At 39.0% G+C, this 22,298-nt stretch overlaps 1 pseudogene; it reads right to left on the bottom strand.

Moving 5' to 3' along the window:
- Positions 1 to 15,153: 15,153 nt before the first annotated feature.
- On the bottom strand, positions 15,154 to 16,114 carry LOC122455203 (annotated as a pseudogene).
- Positions 16,115 to 22,298: the final 6,184 nt, after the last annotated feature.

The following is a 22,298-nucleotide window of genomic DNA, read 5'->3' as shown; positions in this document are numbered from 1 at the left end:
GACAGAGAAAATAATTTACTTTATAATAAGAGAGATTTATCAAACCTAACCAGGTCACAAATTATAGATTTTGATCAAAGTGTCAAATTGTTCTATGTTTGATAACTTAAATGGCCATTGATAGTGACAGTGATATTAAGCCATTTAATTTAGAAACTTTAACATACTGAGAAGTAGTAGTGAATCTCATATTTATCAACATTACTTAAATGAATTCTTAGTAAACTTGCTTATGTGCTCAAAAATTTCAAGTCCAAGCTTTTCAGTTACTTTGATAACACTTTTGAAATTGTAATGCTCATAGTACAACACTTCTAAATTTTTTTAAACTGGAGTTATAAAAGGAACATTATTTCTTTTTTTTTTTTTTTTTGGTGAACCAAGTACTTGTTTTGAAAGTTTGTCAGCTACAGTAGAGCTAAAAGATGATATGTGGGGCAAAGAACGCAAAAATATTTTCTAGAATTATAGAGTCTTCCTGATATGAATAAGAACAATGTGATAGAAGCAATGATTAAAATTGTAAAGAAAATATTTCAGCTAAAAAATAGTTGAATAAAACAAATTTGACTTGCATATTACAGTGCTCATCATATTTTAGGCAAAATCCAAGTGGTACCTAGTAATATTTTTTCCTTTTTTATAATTAAATTTTTAAAATTTTTAATTGAAGGATAATCACTCTACAATATTGTGTTGATTTCTGTCAAACATCAGCATGAATCAGCCATAGGTATACCTATGTCCCCTCCCTCTTGAACCTCCCTCCCCATCCCACCCATCTAGGTTGTTACAGAGCCACAGTTTGAGTTCCCTGAATGACCCAGCAAATCCCCATTGGCTATCTGTTTTACATATGGTAGTGTATATGTCTCTATGCTACTCTCCCCATTCATTCCCCTCTGTTCTCCCCCGCCTCCCCCATGTCATAAGTCTCTCTGTCTGTGTCTCCATTGCTGCCCTTAAGTAGGTTCATTAGTACTGTCTTTCTAGATCCCATATGTATCTGTTACTATATGATATTTGCTTTTCTCTTTCTGACTTACTTTACTCTGTATAATGGGCTCTGGGTTCATCCACCTCATTAGAACTGACTCAAATGCATTCCTTTCTGTGGCTGAATAGTATTCCATGGTATAAATGCACCATGGCTTCTTTATCCATTCATCTGTCGATGGACACGTAGGTTGTTCCCATTTCCTAGATATTGCAAATAGTGTTGCAATGAATATTGGGATACATGTGTCTCTTTCAATTTTGGTTTCTTCAGGGTAGATGCCTAGTAGTGGGATTGCTGGGCCATATGGTGGCTTTATTCCTGATTTTGTTTTTTTTTTTAACTAATCTTCATACTGTCTTCCATAGTGATTGTATCAATTTATATTCCCACCAACAGTACAAGAGGGTTCCCGTTTCTCCACACCCTCTCCAGCATTTATTTCTTATAGATTTTTTAATGATGGCCATTCTGACCAGTGTGAGGTGAAATCTCATTGTAGTTTTGATTTGCATTTCTCTAATAATGAGCAAAAAGGTGTTCATTGGAAGGACTGATGCTGAAGCTGAAACTCCAGTACTTTGGCCACCTCATGCAAAGAGTTGACTCATTGGAAAAGACCCTGATGCTGGGAGGGATTGGGGGCAGGAGGAGAAGGGGACGACAGACGACAGAGGAGTGAGATGGGCTGTGATGGCATCACCAACTCGATGAATGAGTTGAAGTAAACTCCGGGAGTGTTGGGGTGTATGGACAGGGAGCAGCCTGTGACCGTGCTGCAATTCATGGGGTCACAAAGAGTTGGACACGACTGAGCAACTGAACTGAACTGAACTGAATAATGAGCAGCTGAGCATCTTTTCATATGTTTATTAGCCATCTATATGACTTCTTTGGAGAAATGTCTGTTTAGGTCTTTTGCCAACTTTTTGATTGGGTTGTTTGTTTTTCTGATATTGAGTTGTATAAGCTGCTTGTGTATTTTTGAAATCAGTCCTTTATCAGTGTTTCATTTGCTACTACTTTCTCCCATTCTGAGAGTTGCAAGTGACACCTAGTAATGTTATAGCAAAATACTTATAGAGGTGATTCTATAACTCTTAAAAAAATATGTACGAAGAAATAAGAATCAGTTGGCTTCTGAATTCTCTGTCATAGTAAAGCTGGACTTTTACACCCTGTCATTCAAGGGTTCAGAAAACAAATTACTTAACTACTTTTCTTATAAATATTTCCTGAATAAGTTTCTCAGTCAAGTGAGAGAGGACTCAAAATAAAGAATCAAGATGAGGACGATGCTCTAAAATTTGTAACTATAGTGCTGAATTCTACTGCACATATTCAGCAATAGTCATGTGGCCCAGTAGATTGAGCATTTCAGGAGGAGATAGATAGGTACCACAGAATTTGTTGTTACCTTTGGGTTGACTTTCAGTGTCAACACACTGTACTGTATCACAGGCTTGAACTGTGTCATCAGGAATTACATGTGCAACTCTGCAGGAAGAGGAAAGCTCAAGGAGCTGAGATAGTCTTCTGTCTTCTAGTACAGTGAACCAAACCAGCATCTACCTCCAAACTGAGCTGAGGTCAGTGCCTCAGTTTTATCACAAGATGTAGGGAATTAGTCTGTATTTGATTAGAACATCTAACTTTGCTTGGGTGCCAAAGTAGGAGTGCCATCTCCTTTCAGCTATGTATTATAAAACAAGAGTCACTTGCAGACATTTGTATGCAGACTCCACTTCTACAACATGTAGAGGCTGTGTGTGTGTCTGTGTGTCTGTATGTATGTACTTCAGAAGGAACATGTTGTTCTGGACAAAAACAACTTCTTCCCTGAGATGCTGAAGCTGAAACTCCAGTACTTTGGCCACCTCATGCAAAGAGTTGACTCATTGGAAAAGACCCTGATGCTGGGAGGGATTGGGGGCAGGAGGAGAAGGGGATGACAGAGGATGAGATGGCTGGATGGCATCACCGACTCGATGGACATGAGTTTGAGTAAACTCCGGGAGCTGGTGATGGACAGGGAGGCCTGGCGTGCTGCAATTCATGGGGTTGCAAAGAGTCGGACACGACTGAGCGACTGAACTAAACTGAACTGAGAAAAGGCTAGTGAGAGAAGTTTCCATGAGCACTGCTTTGCATGTAAAACACTTTTAATCTTGAGAAGAAAATAAAATAGCAGCCACACCAACTAGATAAAACCAAAGAGCTTAGGGAGAAGCTAACTGAACTCAAAACTATTTGGGGAGTTGGAATATTTTATTTTTTGTTCCTCTCTTCTTTTTTAAAAAAATTTTTGAGTTGAGATATTAATAAAAGACATTATGATGGAGACTACACCAGGAAGATTGCAGTACAATTTTACTGTGTTGTATCTATCCCAGGTGGAAGCAGTAAACTAATTCATTTTCTCCCACTGGATGACCTTTGTAAGAAGATCTCTCTAACCTAATCATATGTAAGACTCTAACGGATTTAAGCATGGTACAAAGAATGACTAAAAAAATGAATGATGTCTATATGCTATTGGTTTATAGTTTGTTGAGGCAAATCTAGCAGTATTCCAAAGGGGCAATTGTTCCCACATTTTAGCAGAGCAGAAAAATCACTTAGAGTGCCAGTTGTATTTATTTCTTTTCTGAGATTTTGATTTCAGAGGTTTTGGAATAGAAGTACAGAAGTCTGCATTTTTGATAAACACCCAGTTAATTTTATCACAGAATGTGTTTTAAAAAACATTAGCAGGATAGTATTACCTTTATGCTATAGTTTCTCTATTTGTAAAACTAGGTCAATAATTACCTTAAATTTTCACAGTGAGGACAATAATTAAATTTTAAACATTATGATGATAGTTACATTGAAAGATGTGTGTGTGTGTGTGTCTATGTTAGTTGCTCAGTTGTGCCTTCCTCTTTGCAACCTCATGGACCGTAGCTTGCCAGGTTCCTCTGTTCATGGAATTCTCTGGGTAAGAATACTGAAGTGGGTTGCCATTTCCTTCTGCAGGGGATCTTCATGACCCAGGGATCAAACTCAGGTCTGCTGCATTGCAGACAGATTCTTCACCATCTGAGCCACCAGGGTGGTTGTGATTAAATGAACTACTTAGGTGACTCTCTTAGCATTGAATCCGAAGCATTGTAAATGTTTGATCTTATTTTAATAAACTTATCTTTAAAATGGGGTAATACTTATGCTGGGGCTTCCCTGGTAACTCACTGGTAAAGAATTCGCCTGTCAATGCAAGAATCATGGGTTTGATCCCTGGGTTGGGAAGATCCCCTGGAGAGGGAAATGGCAACCCACTGCATTAACGGGTAGGGAAAAATCCCATGAACAGAGGAGCCTGGCAGGCTACAGTCCATGGGGTTAAAAAGAGTCAGACACGACTTAGTGACTAAACAACAACAAAGAAAAGTTATAGACCTGGATGTACAGCACATAAATTATATACCTGTATTTATTGAAAAAAGACTAGAAAAATAATTAGTAAAATGTTAGAAGTTGTCACTGGCCTTTTTGACCTTTTCTCCAACATTGTTCAGTATCTTAAGTATGTAATGACATACTACTTTCATAAAAAACTTAAAAAATGAAAGCAGGCAATAACTATGTTATATTTTCCATATTACTGATGCCTGCCTTGCTGTATATTTTCATGATCTTAAGTGTGAATAAGGTTGATTACTGTATTACTAACTTGGAAAGAATATTTCTGTGCCTTGCAACCTTATATTAATATTTTATTTTAAACTACCTTATAGACTCTAAAACAAGGAGAGCAAGAATTTACAGCAGGGAACATTTTGAAGACAATGAAGTCTGTGAATTCTTTATAAATTTTTAAATTTCTTTTGAGAAATAAATAAAAAAAAACTATCCTTTAAAAAGATGAATCCATGAGAAACCTTACATAAAGGGAGCCCATTCCTCATGGGAAGAATATGTGCTCTATCGCTTGTATGGTTTGTATCACTTGCTATCTTGAGAGATGCAAGTAGTTTGAAGGGGATGAGTGGTAAATTATCCAAGACTTTGAAAGTAATAAAAGAAACCATGGTCTGAAAAACGTGTTCTAGATGTGATTTGCAGATTTATTGTAGTCATTTTGGAAGCACTGAAACAGGCCAAATGTGTGGAGAAATTATTTCTAATGCGTACTGAAATTTTAAAGGCGATCAGATGGCTGAGGTTTGTGTTCCATGGAGAAACTGACTTTGAATACTAGGTTTGGGAATTGGATAGGAAATAGAGGAGATTCATGTTTTGAGCAAGTCTGAGCAGCAGAAAGGCAGGATAAACTTGTAAAAAGGAAAGGAAGACCTAAGGAGATTAAAGTGAGAACTAGCCGAATAGAAAAGTAAAATAGATCTTTTGTTCATTACTTCTCTAACTGAGAACAGAAAGGGCTCAAAAAGCATTCATTGCAATTTGGGTAAAATTACCATTTCTTAAAATGTAAAACCAAAAACTACAGCTATGCACAGAGTATTGAAGTAAGAAGTAGGCATAGATATTTAATGGGAAAAAACCATACTGAAGAACTTGTTCTGTTTTCTTATTGTTTACTAATAACTGTTGAACTCACATATTCTGAGTTTTCTGAAATATGTGACCAGTGCTGTTTTATCTATAAATCTGAGAGTTCTGAATGGTATACATAAGGCTTATAGATTGGTTTCCATAATTCATGTCTTGCCTGTTTCAGAGAACAAAGGTAATTTAAATTTGATGGCAGCAGTGGTGGTAGGATATTATAAACAAACCAGTGCACTGCAGTTTCAAAAACTCTAGCTCTTCTTCCCAATAGAATCCCAAAAGAGTTAAAATGGAAACTATTTTAGAAGTTATCTTCCCCTTCACTAAAGAAGTCTCCTTCATACCATTCTTCAAAAGATGGCCATCTGATTTCTGCTTGAATCAAGAAACAATGTGTCTGTTATCAACCTCGCTTTTACCATTCTAGTAATCCTATCAAAAATGAAAGTCTGCGAGGTTAATTGCACATGAAATAGTCACAGGAAATTTAATAGTTTTCTGGAATTTTTTTGGTGGGGGTGATATCAATATTAGACTCAGATTATAATTTGTAAAATTGTTTTTTCCATCAAGACTTGGATCCTTTCACAGCTCTTAACTTGGTGATTTAGTAATAGTAGCCAACATCATCTCAGCTCTGACAGTATTCTTTTCATTTCTCCAGTTGCACCTTCAGGCTTGCCCACTCTGATTGCTCTGTCACATTGCTACCAGAATAATTTTACTCAAAACAACACTGTTCCTAAAACTCTCCTGCTAAGGTCATTCAAAGACTCCTCATTAGCCTCCAGATAAAAATCCAAACTCCATTATGGTATATAATGTGTCCATAATCTGGATATTTCTGTATCCATTATCGATTGCTGCAAGAACACTGCATAATAACACCCAAGCTCAGTGGCTTAAAATGACAAACATTTACTTTTTTATGAGTCTGTGGGTCTGCTGGGGAGTTTTGCTGCTCTAGTTCAGGTTTAGCTGACCTCACTTAGACCTCATGCATCTGTGGTTAGCTGATAGGTGCCTGGTGTCAGGCTCTTGGTTGGTGTGATGTAGTGATTAGGCTACAAGTCTCCTTATACAGTAGACTCACCAGACCTTGTTATCTGGCTGGTGAGCAAGGTTCCAGGAGAGGAAATAGAAGGTCACAGACCTCTTTAAGGCCTATGTTTCGTCCTGGTACACTGCCACTTCTGTTGGATTCCACTGGTCAAAGTAAATCATAAAGTTGGCTTATAGATAAGGGGTAGGGAAATGGAATTTTGATGGGAGAAACTGCAAATATATGTAGCAGAGGCTGTGAATACAGATGAGGGTGAAAACTGCGGAGATTTTGCCCCCAGCCTGTTACACTTGCCCACCTCTCTGTCTTTGATTCTTGCTAAACACATGCTAGCAAAGTAATGCTCAAAATTCTCCAAGCCGGGCTTTAGCAGTCTGTGAACCGTGAACTTCCAGATGTGCATGCTGGATTTAGAAAAGGCAGAGGAACCAGAGATCCAATTGCCAACATCTGCTGAATCATCGGAAAGCAAGAGAGTTCCAGAAAAACATCTACTTTTGCTTCATTGATTATGCCGAAGCCTTTGACTGTGTGGATCACAACAAACTGTGGAAAATTCTGAAAGAGATAGGAATACCAGACCACCTTACCTGCCTCCTGAGAAATCTGTATGCAGGTCAAGAAACAAGAGTTAGAACCAGACATGGAACAACAGACTGGTTCCAAATCGGGAAAGGAGTACATCAAGACTATATATTGTCACCCTGCTTATTTAACTTACATGCAGAGTACATCTTGTGAAATGCCTGGCTGGATGAAACACAGCTGGAATCAAGATTTCTGGGAGATATATATCAATGACCTCAGATATGCAGATGATACCACTCTTATGGCAGAATGTAAAGAGGAACTAAAGAGCCTCTTGATGAGACTGAAAGAGGAGAGTGACAAAGCTGGCTTAAAACTCAGCATTCAAAAAACTAAGATCATGGCAGTCTCATCAGTTCATGGCAAATAGATGGGGAAACAGGGGGAACAGTAACAGACTTTATTTTCTTGGGCTCCAAAATCACTGTAGATGGTGACTGCAGCCATGTAATTAAAAGACATTTGCTCCTTGGAAGAAAAGCTATGACCAACCTAGACAGCATTTTAAAAAGCAGAGACATTACTTTGTTGACAAAGGTCAGTCTAGTGAAAGCTATGGTTTTTCCAGTAGTGTAGAAGGAAAGTTATGACCAACCTAGATAGCATATTAAAAAGCAGAGACATTACTTTGCTAACAAAGGTCTGTCTAGTCAAGGCTATGGTTTTCCCAGTGGTCATGTATGGATGTGAGAGCTGGACTGTGAAGAAAGCTGAGCGCCAAAGAATTGATGCTTTTGAACTGTGGTTGGAGAAGACTCTTGAGAGTCCCTTGGACTGCAAGGAGATCCAGCCAGTCCATCCTAAAGGAAATCAGTCAATGAATGAATATTCATTGGAAGGACTGATGGTGAAACTCCAATACTTTGGCCACCTGATGTGAAGAGCTGACTAGTTAGAAAAGACCCTCATGCTGGGAAAGGTTGAAGGCAGGAGGAGAAGGGGATGACAGAGGACAAGATGGTTGGATGGCATCACTGACTCGATGGACATGAGTTTGACCAGATTCCAGGAGATGGTGAAGGACAGGGAAGACTAGCGTACTGCAGTCCATGGGATTGCAGAGAGTCAGACATGACTGAGTGACTGAACAACAATAGATATTACGTGCAGATATTTGAGAAAAGTTGGACAAGAGGCTTAAACTCTTTGAAGACTTACTGTCTTACTAGTTATTCACCCGCAAAGACTTCCCTTAGAGTTGCAGACAGAAGTGAAATCTCTTGCCCATTTACTTTTTTGAAGTCAGGAACTGTATTTGATGTTTCTTTGAATTTTCCTAAGAGACTAACATAGTACTTCATATAGATGGATTTTTTTTTTTTTTTTTTTTTTTTTTACCTTTCAGATGAGATTGAATTAGATAAAAGCAAATCAAAGTTAGCCATCCCCAAAGTCAAGGGGAGAGGGGCATAGCAAGCCTGTCTGAGGGCATTTTTGTCCTTGGAAATTGTTTGGCTAAGGCTGATTACTCAAATTTCTGAGCTTATATTCACCAAACTAATAGAGGCGCTGTGCACAGCACCTCTGTCCCCCACATGCTGTTTGCATAGAACATGGTGTAAGAATATTTCTATTGTCTGCTTTAAATTGTTCAGGATTTCAAATGTTTTTCTTGAATTGAAAGATCTATGTTACAGGTGATACTTTGATGGTAATTGTGAAAAATTTCTGCACCTCAAATAGACTCAGACATAGAAGTCTATAAACAGGCATACCATACTTTTCTGTGTTCCAATATGATTTAAGTCTTTTTAATTTTACAAAAGTCTTTTTATTTTCCAGCAGCTTTCCCAGTGTATTTATTAAGTTTGTTGAATTATTACATTTAACATATTAACAACAATTAAGTTGTTAAATTATTACATCCTGAGAATTGGGGTTCTTTTATATAGTGGAATATTGATTAACACCATATTGTAAAATAGCCTCCAAGTAACCCTAACCTTATGATTATACAGTGGAAGTGAGAAATAGATTTAAGGGACTAGAACTGATAGAGTGCCTGATGAGCTATGGATGGAGGTTTGTGACATTGTACAGGAGGCAGTGATCAAGACCATCCCGAAGAAAAATAAATGCAAAAAAGCAAAATGGCTTTCAGAGGAGGCCTTACAAATAGTTGTGAAAAGAAGAGAAGTGAAAAGCAAAGGAGAAAAGGAAAGATAAACCTGTTTAAATGCAGAGTTCCAAAGAGTAGCAAGGAGAGATAAGAAAGCATTCCTCAGTGATCAATGCAAAGAAATAGAGGAAAACAACAGAATAGGAAAGACTAGAGAAAATTAGAGATACCAAGGGAATATTTCATGCAAAGATGGGCACAATAAAGGACAGAAATGGTAGGGACCTAACAGAAGTAGAAGATACTAAGAAGAACAAGAATAAGGCAAGAACACACAGAAGAACTGTACTACTAAGAAGGCAAGAATACACAGAAGAACTGTACAAAAAGGATCTTCACAACCCAAATAATCATAATGGTGTGATCACTCACCTAGAGCAAGACATCCTGGAATGTGAAGTCAGTGGGCCTTAGAAAGCATCACTATGAACAAAGCTAGTGGAGGTGATGGAATTCCAGTTGAGCTATTTCAAATCCTAAAAGATGATGCTGTGAAAGTGCTGCCCTCAATATGCCAGCAAATTTGGAAAACTCAGCAGTGGCCACAGGACTGGAAAAGGTCAGTTTTCATTCCAATCCCAAAGAAAGGCAATGCCAAAGAATGCTCAAACTACCGCACAATTGCACTCATCTCACACTCTAGTAAAGTAATGCTCAAATTCTCCAAGCCAGGCTTCAGCAACATGTGGACCGTGAACTTCCAGATGTTCAAGCTGGTTTTAGAAAAGGCAGAGGAACCAGAGATCCAATTGCCAACATCTGCTGGATCATCGAAAAAGCAAGAGAGTTCCAGAAAAACATCTATGCCTGCTTTATTGACTATGCCAAAGCCTTTGTGGATCACAAAGATTTTTGTGGATCACAATAAACTGTGGAAAATTCTGAAAGAGATGGGAATACCAGACCACATGACCTGCCTCTTCAGAAGTCTGTATGCAGGTCAGGAAGCAACAGTTAGAACTGGACATGGAACAATAGACTGGTTCCAAATAGGAAAAGGTGTACATCAAGGCTGTATATTGTCACCCTGCTTATTTAACTTATATTCAGAGTACATCATGAGAAATGCTGGGCTGGATGAAGCACAAGCTGGAATCAAGATTCCTGGGAGAAATATCAATAACCTCAGATATGCAGATGACAGCACCCTTATGGCAGAAAGTGAAGAAGAACTAAAAAGCCTCTTGATGAAAGTGAAAGAAGAGAGCGAAAAATTTGACTTAAAGGTCAACATTCAGAAAACTAAGATCATGGCATCTGGTCCTGTCACTTCATGGGAAACAGATGGGGGAACAGTGTCAGACTTTATTTTTGGGGGCTCCAAAATCACTGCAGATGGTGATTGCAGCCATGAAATTAAAAGACGCTTAGTCCTTGGAAGGAAAGTTATGACCAACTAGATAGCATATTATAAAGCAGAGACATTACTTTGTCAACAAATGTCTGTTTAGTCAAGGCTATGGTTTTTCCAGTAGTCATGTATGGATGTGAGAGTTGGACTATAAAGAAAGCTGAGCACCGAAGAATTGATGCTTTTGAACTGTGGTGTTGGGGAAGACTGTTGAGAGTCCCTTGGACTGCAAGGAGATCCAACCAGTCCATCCTAAAGGAGATCAGTGCTGGGTGTTCATTGGGAGGACTGATGCTGAAGCTGAAACTCCAATACTTTGGCCACCTGCTGGGAAGAATTGACTCATTGGAAAAGACCCTGATGCTGGGAAAGATTGAAGGCAGGAGGAGAAGGGGACAACAGGGGATGAGATAGTTTAACAGCATCACCGACTCAATGGACATGAGTTTGGGTAGACTCTGGGAACCAGTGGTGGACAGGGAGGCCTGGCATGCTGTGCTTCATTGGGTCGCAAAGAGTCGGACATGACTGGGCAACTGAACTGAAACCACGGTATATAAGGAATACAATCCTGGAAGGAATTTATGACTATCTGATTTTATTATGACTCAATGACTGTTAGTCTTAAAAAGGAACATAAGCTAAGTCAGTCTTTTTAGAGTACAAAGAAAGCACTACAGTTGCAAATACTGACCATTCATAAAAGGCAACAGATTAAAACAAAATACCAAAATATCACTTTTATTTAGTGTCAAAAACTACTATAGGTTTTGGTTTAATTAAAAATCTTCACTGGTAGTTCTCTGGCAGTCTAGTGGATGTGGCTCTGTCCTCCCACTGCAGGGAGTACGGGTTTGATCTCTGGTTGGGGTACTAAGATCTTGCATGCTGTGCAGCTTGGCAAAAACAGAAAAAAACCTTTGACTCTTCATTGGATAAAATCTCATCTTAAATAATATAATATTATGCTACTGCCTCGACATAATGGGCTTCCCTGGTGGCTCAGACTGTAAAGAATTCACCTCTAATGCAAGAGGCCTGGTTTCAGTCCCTGGGTTGGGAAGAGCCCCTGGAGAAGGGAATGGCTACTCACTCCAGTATCCTGGCCTGGAGAATTCCATGGACAGAGGAGCCTGGTAGGGGCTGCAAAGAGTTGGACACAACTAAGCATGCACACACACAGATATAATAAAACTAGTTTTTAAAAACCACTGTGTCTCAAACTGAAGGGTTTGACATGCCATGACGTTCTGTCTTGTTTATGTTAAGGCACCGGGGACTTTTGTGCCTTGATAAATTGTGTTTTTTACTTTACATAAGTCAATGAAAAGATGATCATATTTTAAAGCCTAGCCATAGGATTTCAAAATTTGTTTTTAGCAGAAAAATATACCTGAAATCGTGGTGTTCAGTTAACCTTTGATGACAGACTTGAGTGAGCCTTCTTTTACAGCTGTAAATGACTGTTTCATAATTTGGTCACATAAACGCAGATTTCATTCAGCGGGAAGTCTAGTTTCCTTTCTTATATTTGATAACTCTCCCAGCCTATGATAGTTTTCTTGGGAAATGTAATACTCTGTTCCCAATTTTCACTCAAATCTATTATTGGAAAATAATTTGCCTTGAAAGTAGAACTCCTCTTTTGCATCAATAAAGGTACATATATAATCCGGCAAATCAGATCTTATTTAAACTTAGTGTGCCATTTACAGGCAGTGTGGTTTCTCAGTCTGAAGAGCACTTTAATCTGAAGCCAACAAAGAGATGACTAAGATGATCAGAAAGGTAACATTATTTGCTCATGGGACAATTAGAGTCCATAAAATCATCTGAATCAGATATAGCTCTGGGGAATGATTAGAAATTGGTTGGTGTCCAACCTATGACAGAAAGCTGACTTTATCAGTGGACAGATGACTAGTTCTCAAGCTCTGGATGCCCACTGGGCAGTCACTTCTGGAATCCTTTTAGTGCCAGTTAGAAATCTCTATCAGCTTCTAAAGAAAAGGCTGTCTTATAATTGAACAAATTATTTTCCTAACTTAGAAGTGGAGAATATGTAATAGTTGTTCAGTTGCAAAGTAGCAAGTAAGGAGAATTGATATCCACTAAAATTTATAAATACATAAACATATAAATAGGAAGACCTGTCCAACTTTTTTTTTAAAAAAAGCTTTTTCTTTTGTATTGGTGCATAGCCGATTAACAAAGTTGTGATAGTTTCAGGTAAACAGCGAAGAGATTCAGTCATATATATTCATATGGGATTTTCCAGGCAAGAATGCTGGAGTGGGTTGCATTCCCTCTTCCAAGGGATCCTCGGCCGGCCCAGGGATCAAACCCACATCTCTCTTGTCTCCTGCATTGGTAGGCAGGTTCTTTACCACTAGCACCGCCGGGGAAGCCCATAGGTGTTTTCATTGTTCCCTAAACTCCCTTCCCATCCCGGCTGCCACATCCTTGCTAGTTATCTATTTTAAATACAGCAGCATATACATGTCCATCCCAAACTCACTAAATATTCCTTCCCTCTAGTATTCCCCTGGCAACCATAAGTTTGTTCTCTAAGTCTATGAGTCTCTCTGTTTTGTAAATAAGTTCACTTGTATGATTTCTTTTTAGATTCCACATATAAGGGATGACATATATTTTTCCTGTCTGACTGACTTCACGCAGTATGACAATCTCTAGTTCCATTCATGTTGCTGCAAATAGCATTATTTCACTCTCTTTTAGGCTGAGTAGCATCTCATTGTGTCTATGTACGACATCTTCTTCATCCATTCCTCTGTCAATGGACATTGAGGTTGCATCCATGTCCTGGCTGTTCTATACAGTGCTGCAATGAATTTTGCAGTGCGTGTGTCCTTTGGATCATGTTTTTCTCCAGATGTATGCCCAGAAGTGGGATAGCAGGGTCACATGCTAGCTTTATTTTTAGTTTTTGAAGGAACCTCCATACTGTTTTCCATAGTGGCTGTACGTATCTACATTCCCTCATACAATTTGGAGGGTTCCCTTCTCTCCATACCGTCTCCAGCATCTATAGTTTGTGGATTTTTTGAGGATAGCCTTTCTGGCTGCTGTGAGATGATATCTCATTGTAGCTTTGATTTGCATTTCTCTAATAATTAGCGATATTGATCATCTTTTCATGTGCCTCTTGCCAATCTGTATGACTTCTTGGAAAAAATCCTATTTAGGTCTTCTGCCCATTTTTTGATTGGGTTGTTTGTTTTGATGCTGTTAAGCATCATGAGCTGTTTGTAAAATTTGAAGACTAACTCTTTGTCAGTCACATCATTTGCAAATATTTTCTCCCAATCTGTGGGTTGCCTTTTCATTTTGTTTATTATTTCCTTTGATGAGCAGACACTTTTGGGTTTAAGCAGGTCCCATTTGTTTATTTTTGCTTTTATTTCAATTATTCTGGGAAATGGATCAAGAAAGAAATTGCTGTGATTTATGTAGAGAGTGCTCTGCCTATGATTTCCTCTAGGAGTTTTATAGTGTCCGGTCTCACATTTAGGCCTTTAATTCATTTTTACCTTATTTTTGTGTACGGTGTTAAAGAATGATCTAATTTCACTTTTTTATGTGTAGCTGTCTATTTTTCCCAGCAGCATTTGTTGAAAAGATTGTCTTTCCAACATTGTATAGTCTTGCCTCCTTTGTCATAGATTAATTGACCATAGGTTTATGGGTTTATTTCTAGGTTTCTATCCTGTTCCATTGATCTGTATTTCTATTTTTGTGCCAGTGCCATACTGTCCAACTCTTAAATGGTCAACCATATTTTAGTCATGTCATTTTGACCCTCCTCTACCAATGACAACCTCTGTCTTTATAGTGTCAAATCAGCCCAGAGTGAACCCTAGAGACCATGCCATCACTGCAATCCAAGAACATATGCAAATGATTAAAATTTCTTTACATGGAATGAGGTATTTAAATTGAAACTCACTGTTATTTTCTACAAACATCCAGAAACGGTTCTGAAGACAACAGCTTCTCCACCAAGCAGGTTGTAAATAAATTTCAAATGGAACCTGGCATGACCCTGAAGGAATTCTAACTTCACACTGTTGGAGTAGTTTACCAAAATGGCTTCAGAGTAGACTAACTTTACACAGCACATTAAAAAAAAAGAAAGAAAGACATTTATTCAGCATCATGATCAGACTATTACATTTAGCAATCAACAGCATGGGTGCAAAAAAAAAAAAAATCTACATTAAAACCCTTTGTTGGAATGCTTTACACTTTCCACAGAACAGAAACTAAAATAACCTGTTATACAATTAGTCACAAGTACAGTCCTCGAGTTTTTTGCCCATACACATGAGCATTGTCTAAAACATGTCTTCTTTGTAGCAGCTAGGCCCTGCCACCACTGTGCTTGGCTGAGTTCACAAATCTGTTAGCTTCCCTGTCACTTCTCTGGCTCTCCTCTCCCGCTAAGTTTTGTTTCCTGGCAGTAATTAAAACCTTCTGCCACTACCATAGCTACTGCTGCTGCTGGAACCACCGTAGTCACCTTGGTTTCGTGGTTTGGCAAAGTATTGGCCTCCACAACCATAGGGGCCAGAACTTCTGCCTCCAAAGTTTCCTCCTTTCATGGGTCCAAAATTTGAAGATTGATTGTTCTAATTGCCAAAATCATTGTAGCTTCTGCCACCTCCAAAATTGCTTCTGTCATTACCAAATCCTTTATATCCATCCCCACTGCCACCATATCCGCCACCACCACGGCTGCCACCAAAGCCACCTCGACCACTGAAGTTTCCTCCACGACCAAAGTTGTCATTCCCACCGAAACCACCTCCACAGCCGCCACCAAAGTTTCCAGAACCACTTTGACCTCTCTGGCTGGATGAAGCACTAGCCATCTCTTGCTTAGACAGGGCTTTTCTCACTTCACAGTTGTGGCCATTCACAGTGTGGTATTTCTGAACGACAATCTTGTCTACAGAGTCATGGTCATCAACGGTTACAAAAGCAAAGCCTCTCTTTTTGCCACTGCCTTGGTCAGTCATGATTTCAATTACTTCAGTTTTCCCATACTGTTCAAAATAATCTCTCAGGTGATGTTCTTCAGTGTCTTCTTTAATGCCACCAACAAAAATCTTTTTCACAGTTAAGTGAGCACCAGGTCTTTGAGAATCTTCTCTTGAGAAGGCCCTCTTTGGTTCCACATCTCCCGTCCACCTTGTGTGGCCTTGCATTCACGGCCGCATCCACCTCCTCCACTGTGGCCTATGTGACAAACCCGAAGCCCCTGGAGCGCTTGGTGTTTGGATCCCTCATTACCACACAGTCTGTGAGCGTTCCCCATTGCTCAAAATGGCTGCTCAGACTCTCATCGGTTGTTTCAAAGCTCAATCCTCCGATGAAGAGCTTCAGCAGCTGTTTGGGCTCTTGGGGAGACTCTGATTTAGACATGAGGGCAGTGGAGGTGGGGAAGTCTTCAACGATGCTTTGCTTTCTCGGCAGTGTCCAGGGGCAGAAAGCTAAACTCCCAGAAACTTCTTAGAATAATTTGTTTCTTAATACTTCCAGTAAGGCTTCAGGATAGATAATTTTATGATCATGATCAGGAAAAGCACAGTTGCTGAGCCATCCTCAGGTTTCTTCTTAAGCTTTAACTAAGATAAGATAACTTGGGTTGCTTCCATGTCCTGGCCACTGTAAATAGTGTTGCTATTTACAGGTGCATGCATCTTTAGCAATAGTGTTTTATTTTTTTTTCCTCCTGGATAGGTACCCTGGAATGGAACTGCTGGATCACATCATAGCTCTATTTTTGGATTTTTTGGGAATTTCTCTATTGTTTTCCATACTGCCTACACTAATCTACACCCCCACCAACAGTGTACAAGTGTATATGATGAACTGTAACTTAGCCACAAAAAGAAGGAAATATTACCATTTATAGCAAAATGGATGAACATAGGGAATACTATGCTGAGTGAAATAAAAACAAATACTATATTGATATCACTTATATACAACTCTAAAATGTAATACAAATGAATGTGTATGTAAAACAGAAACAGACTCACAGATATAGAAAACAAGCTTGTAGTTATCAAAGGAGAGAGGAAAAGGGGGTGGGACGAATGAGGGGTTTGGTATTATCCTATACAAATTACTAAATATATAAAATAGGAAAGCAACAAAGTTATACTTTACATAGCACGAGGAATGGTACCCATTATCTAGTAATAATCTTTAATGGAATATCTGCAAAATACTGAATCACTATGTTGTACACCTGAAACTATCACAGTATTGTAAGTCAACTATACTTCAGTAAAAATATAAAGTAACATTTCAATTTTATTAAGAAAAGGATAGTTAAAGGGTTCACAGAAAGAAGCAGATTTCAACTTTATTTCTGTCACACAACAGAGCATTACAAATACTCCTGCACCCACACAAATTGTCTGCATCCTCAGCCTGCTTTTCCATTGTTGAGCAATCACTGAATTATTGGGCAGGTCCAGACCTGCTCTTTCAGTATAGACTTGCCCTCAAATTGCTTTTAAATTGCTTTGAAAGATCTGGTAAAATTTTGAAGGTGCCAAGATTTGGATTAAAATGAAGTATAAGTTGGCTTCAAATTTTGTCCAACAGAACCAGTGAACAGGGTAATGAAAAAACAAATGGGGTACAGCAAGAATTCTGAGTACATCAGCCACCCTTGTGAATTGCTAAAAGGCTACACATTTTCACAGTGCAACTGTCTGCTGCAAGAAATGAGAGCACAGTAAAACAAGATATTTCCCTTTCAGATACTTTCAGAAAATATGCAGATAATCCAGTTGAAATGATTAGTTTATGATGCAAATCAAAACACTCGATAGGATTCTTCCATATTGCAGCGTGTTTGTCCTTCCAAATGTCAAATAATTTCTTCTAGGTAGGTCCCTTTCTTTATCAAAAGATATTCTTCCCTCAGGAGAGGCTCGCAGAAGAGAAATGGTGTTTAATTGTCTGAGTGGTCTAGTACATGTGCTCTACTACAGAGGAATATATCTTCAGACAATTGTTTTTAGCTATGTTTTTATTTTCAAAGATTTAATTACCCCATTGATGGTTACAAAAGCCCTTGTTTTTACATTTTTTCCTCCTTTCTGTTGACTCACTGCTCATAGTCTGTTCCCTCACCTCTGAGGGTGGTACAGAAAAGAAATATAATGTGGAAGGGGGGCATTTCTATGATTGTTAGTAACGCTGTTGTGTCTGGATGAAATAATCCATTCTACCATTGGTTACTGTTAAATGCTTAATCTTTTCTAGGCATCATGCTGATGATATGTATCTGTTCTCTTTAGTCCTTACACAGATCCATGCAAAGTGGGTACTGGTATACCAATTTTTTAAAATAAAAACAACTGAACATTATAAAGTTTACCTAACTTTCCCAATGCCCACTGCTAGTAAGTGGCAAGTTCACATTTGACTAATTCTCAAGTCCTCATTTTCTCCAGCCTGGAACATTGTATCTTTGAGTATAATTAAATGGAATTTACTCATTGGGATTAAATTGGAATATGATATTGGGAAGCATGGCAAAGCCTTTGGAATCCATTGATTGGGTTTAAATCTCAGAACTTTATTTCTGATGTCACTGAGCCTCTGTTTTCTAGTGGAGATGAAATACCTGACTTTATAGGGTTGTTGAAATAACTAAAGGAGGTAAAAATTGATAGTACTCAACACAGATGTGGTGTTCAGTAATTTTGGGTGGAGTTTCTTTCCTCCCCATACATTGTTTAACCATTTTTATTGAATATCAGGTATTTTTCTAAGTGTGAAGAGCACACAGATGAATAAGAAGCCTTGAATTTTTTGTGCAAATGGAAGAAACTGAGTCTTTTAAAATTTTTAAATTTTTATTGGAGTATGGTTGCTTTACAATGTTGTGCTAGTTTCTATCGATACTATGTATCTATGACTAAAATAGATAACTAGTGAGAAAGTCAGTCTTTTAGAGGATTGAGATACAAATATTTATAAGGTAACCTGAAAAGCACGTGGGTTTTATGTGAATCTAGGTGTAGTCAGGGAAGGTTTCCTAGATTAGATAATGTTTGAACTGAACCTTAAAGAATTAACATTCCTAGGAGCGAACCAGTCTTGGAAAGATAAGAAAGGTATACTTGCAGAAAGGAACGTGAGAGTTAAGGCATGGGGATGCAAAACAGCTTTTACTGTTTTTGAATCCTAGAGTAAGAGATGGAGATAATGTTGGAGAGAGAGGCAGGGGTCATATGCTTTGAAGATCTTATGCATCCTGGTAAGCTTGTGCATGAATATTTTTGGTGGAAATGGGGAGGTATGGAAGTGTTATACTTGAAGTTTATGGGTCTCTCTGGCAGACTGATGTGTAGGGTGGATTTGAGAGGGATGAAATGAGTAAGGGAGATAGAATCTACTGCAGTGGTGTAGGCCAGTAGTAGAGAGGGTCCAGTTGGACCAGGGCCAACTGGAACAGGGGATAGAGAAGATGGATCTGATGAAACGCTTAGAAAACATCTGATGATGGATCTGAGAAATGCTTAGAAAACAAATTTAATGGTTTTGGGAGATAGGAGAGAAAGGAGTTGAGAATGTTCCTAATTTAGATCAATTGGAGGGATGGTCGGACTATAAACTGAGAGAAAATAAGGAACAATTTGTGTGTAGTGGAGATGAGTTACACAGATGTCCCTCAGGAGTACCTGTTACAGGATATGTAGTGACCGATACCTCCAACCATAGCGTCTTTGGCTCTGCCATGGCAAAGGATTCCTGAGCCATCAGCTATTGCCTACTCACTGTAGTAGCTTCAGAGCTGGACCATTCCTGTCTAGTATAAGACATTTCCACAGGTAATTTCTGCTCAAGGACGATCCATTGGCCTGGCCAGTACTTTCAGAACTGCTCTGTGGTATGAGGTTCTTCCTACTCAATTCTTCCTCCACTCTTTCACCGTATCAGACCTGCACCATAATCTGGGGGTCTTCCCACCAACTCTAGCACTCTCCATCCATCATAGGTGTGTCTCCTGATAAAGCTCTTTCATCTCGAATCCCAATGTGGCATCTGCTTCTTGGAGGATCCAAATTGACATTAGGAGAATTTAGACATTGGTGGGGATGAAAGGGATGAAATGAGATCAGTAACAGAAATACTAAGTCTGATATGACAGAGAAATCTGGCTGGAAATCTTAGACATTTGGATAAGCAAGTTAGAAAATCAGACACAGAACCTATAGAACTGGGGGTCTTCAGCATGCTGTAGTGGGTAGTCAAAACTGTGAGAGTAGAAGGAATCACTTGGGCAATAGAAATAATGTGAAAGCAGAAATATTTATATTCATGCAAATTAGGGTGCATTAGAGCACTCATACGGAGAAGGCAATGGCACCCCACTCCAGTACTCTTGCCTGGAAAATCCCATGGATGGAGGAGCCTGGTAGACTGCGGTCCATGGAGTCACTAAGAATCAGACATGACTGAGTGACTTCACTTTCACTTTTCTCTTTCATGCATTGGAGAAGGAAATGGCAACCCACTCCAGTGTTCTTGCCTGGAGAATCCCAGGAACGGGGGAGACTGGTGGGCTGACGTCTATGGGGTCACACAGAGTCGGACACGACTGAAGTGACTTAGCTTAGCTTAGCTTAGAGCACTCACAGTTCACCCTCGTGACATCCATCCCCCGTTCTCCATTTCCTTCATCCTCTCTGAGCTCCCCCCTCTTTCCTATTGGACCTACGGCCTGTGCAAACCATCCCCTGAGAGCACTCAGCACATCTAAGGCTCTTCACAGCCAGGATTAGCATGCATTCTAGTGTTAGCTGTGTCTCATCTCTCCATCTTTTTCAGAAAAGCGATAATTCTTAGTTCTGCTCTTGAGATCACTTCTCTGAGCCTCAAGTTCTAGGCCATTTGGGATCTGATGCTGTTACCCTTGCAGACAGGTAAAGGCCCCATACCTTGCCTTAGGGAAGCAGGTTTCTACTGTGAATGCTAGATTTTATTCCCCACTTCTTGGTTTTACTCTGTAGAGTTTCAACATTTTTAGTTTTGTTTTCACCCCATATGGGCAGAATTTCCATCAGTGCACTTCTGGTGATGACTGTAGGTTGATAACTAGTCATTTCTGGCAGGACTGTTACCTCTATCTTTAGAGCTCCAGCTCTAGTCTGAAGTTCCAGGTTCTCTGTAATCTCATACATGGGGAGATCTCACAGTTCTGTCTGCAGGAGGCATGGCTCTCTGGCTCTCGCTGTTGTCAGAAGGCCCTGGCATTCCAAGGAGTCTCATCCTGTCCAAGCAGCTCTAAATGTGCAGTGAATCCTGTAGCATTGCTTTGTTGGCATTCAGCACCTGTCTGAATCCCCTTATCTTTGCTTCTGATCTCCTCTTCATGGCATATTTCACCACGAAGCTAAAACATGGATAGGAACGCCCAGTGGGCGGATGGCATGGAAACATGCAGTGTCATCCTGTATGAACTTGGGCGACCAGCTTTCAGAATTTCACCTTGAACAAAGGTGATTCTGGAAGAGAATAAACTAGATGTTACATTCCCACAATACACTAATTGTGATTATTGCTTTTTAAGTGAGTGAGGTTTGGGTATTGCAGAAGAATGATTTAGTCCCTAGTAAGATATTACACACGTCTGCTCTGGGACAGGAGGTATATGTACACCAGTTCACAGGTGTCTTTCCACTTCGTCCAGGTGAACTGATTTAGTTGATAATACATTGAGTTGTACACATCTGGCCCCAGTTTCAATTTGGTTAATATGTCTGTTTTCCTTGTAGATCAGTAGAATCTGTACTACACAAATCTTCTGTCAAAGTCACCATATGAAATTGCCCCCAAATGCAGTACCTCTAAACTTGCAAAATTTTGTGAACTTCCTCATATCAGTATAATCAGTTTTGTGAAGCATTGATGGGCCCTTAATTTCTCACTACATGCTCTTCTGACAATATTTGAAAAATAAGGTGAGCACTCATATCACAATGTCATATTGAGAAAGCTAATTAATAGAGAAAACTATATCATATCAATGTCAAGTATTAACTGGGTAATAGGAAGCCAAGGAAAGATTTGAGAAAAGGTGAGAAGATTAGGGAGAGTAGGATGAATCTGAGGAAGTAAAAGTCATGGAATCTTAATGAGTAGTGAGGATGATATGAGATTGTTTGGAGAGACTGAAGCTTTAAGCGATGTGATATAAAAGCAATTTGCAAGCAAGTTTCAGGTCAATAACAGACATTTGGCAGTTAGCAATGATGTGAATTTGGCAGTCTCAGATACAACATAGTTTCACCAACAATAACATGTTTTGCAAATACTGGTGAAAGTGTAGGGCTATAGATTTTTAATGCATCTATGTTCATAAGTAATGGTCATAATAGTATGTTTTTTCCTGGGATTGACTAATAATTTATAAACCTCTCTATGCTAAAGTCTGTTATCATAATTGGGTATATTTTTATTTGTGCTGATGGTTATCTTTAAGCTTAATTGTTTATTAACTGATGGTTATTGCTCCTAGGTCTCTGTTGGTACATTAGAACACTCTTTCAACATGAAAAATTACTCTAGTATTTACTTT

Source organism: Cervus canadensis, chromosome 17 (genome assembly GCF_019320065.1).
Source record: "Cervus canadensis isolate Bull #8, Minnesota chromosome 17, ASM1932006v1, whole genome shotgun sequence".
In the NCBI taxonomy this organism is placed as follows: domain Eukaryota; kingdom Metazoa; phylum Chordata; class Mammalia; order Artiodactyla; family Cervidae; genus Cervus; species Cervus canadensis.
Note: the sequence above shows the minus strand (reverse complement) of the source record. Positions and strands in the feature narration are given on the sequence as shown.